Source organism: Aegilops tauschii, chromosome 1, assembly GCF_002575655.3.
Source record: "Aegilops tauschii subsp. strangulata cultivar AL8/78 chromosome 1, Aet v6.0, whole genome shotgun sequence".
In the NCBI taxonomy this organism is placed as follows: domain Eukaryota; kingdom Viridiplantae; phylum Streptophyta; class Magnoliopsida; order Poales; family Poaceae; genus Aegilops; species Aegilops tauschii.
This window is the reverse complement of record NC_053035.3, coordinates 255,327,093-255,328,616: the sequence shown is the minus strand read 5'-3', so window position 1 is coordinate 255,328,616 and position 1,524 is coordinate 255,327,093.

Here is a 1,524-nt window from a genome sequence, read left to right as displayed (position 1 = left end):
TGTCCCACAAACTCACGATCTAGCAGAGCTTCGCGGGAGAGTTCCATCAGCACGACGGCGTGATGATGGTGATGATGATGCTACCGATGCAGGGCTTCGCCTAAGCACCGCTACGATATGGCCGAGGTGGATTATGGTGGAGGGGGTACCGCACACGGCTAAAAGATCAACTGATCAACTTGTGTGTCATGGGGTGCCCCTACCCCCATATATAAAGGAGCAAGGGGGAGGCCGGCAAGCCCTAGGAGGGCGCGCTAGGAGGAGGAGTCCTCCTCCTAGTGGGAGTAGGACTCCCCTTTCCTTGTCCCACTAGGAGGGGAAAGGAAGGAGTGGGAGAGGGGAAAGGCAAGGGGGGCGCCGCCCCCCTTCCTTGTCCTATTCGGACTCAAGGGGAGGGGCGTGCGACCTGCCTTGGCCGGCCCCTCTCTCTCCACTAGGGCCCATCAAGGCCCATTAGCCCCTAGGGGGTTCCGGTAACCCCTCCGGCACTCCGGTTTTCTCCGAGATCACCTGAAACTCTTCCAGTGTCCGAATGTAGCTGTCCAATATATCAATCTTTATGTATCGACCATTTCGAGACTCCTCGTCATGTCCGTGATCAAATCCGGGACTTCGAACTACCTTCAGTTCATCAAAACACATAAACTCATAATACTGATCGTCACCGAACGTTAAGCGTGCAGACCCTACGGGTTTGAGAACTATGTAGACATGACCGAGACACGTCTTCCGTCAATAACCAATAGCGGAACCTGGATGCTCATATTGGCTCCCACATATTCTACGAAGATCTTTATCGGTCAAACCGCATAACAACATACGTTGTTCCCTTTTGTCATCGGTATGTTACTTGCCCGAGATTCGATCGTCGGTATCTCAATACCTAGTTCAATCTCGTTACCAGCAAGTCTCTTTACTCGTTCCGTAATACATCATCCCGCAACTAACTCATTAGTTGCATTGCTTGCAAGGCTTATAGTGATGTGCATTACCGAGAGGGCCCAGAGATACCTCTCCGGCAATCGGAGTGACAAATCCTAATCTTGATCTATGCCAACTCAACAAGTACCATCGGAGACACCTGTAGAGCACCTTTATAATCACCCAGTCACGTTGTGACATTTGGTAGCACACAAAGTGTTCCTCCGGTATTCCGGAGTTGCATAATCTCATAGTCATATAAACATGTATAAGTCGTGAAGAAAGCAATAGCAATATACTAAACGATCGAATGCTAAGCTAACGGAATGGGTCAAGTCAATCACATCATTCTCTAATGATGTGATCCCATTGATCAAATGACAACTCATGTCTATGGCTAGGAAACTTAACCATCTTTGATTCAATGAGCTAGTCAAGTAGAGGCAAACTAGTGACACTCTGTTTGTCTATGTATTCTGTAGCGACCCGACCTCAGACGATCAAGTCTCTGTGCTTAGGTGTCATCCCTGGATCGGTATGCTGACACACACAGTACTCGAGGATTTATAACAGAGTTAAATCACATGTATAAAGTAACGTAAA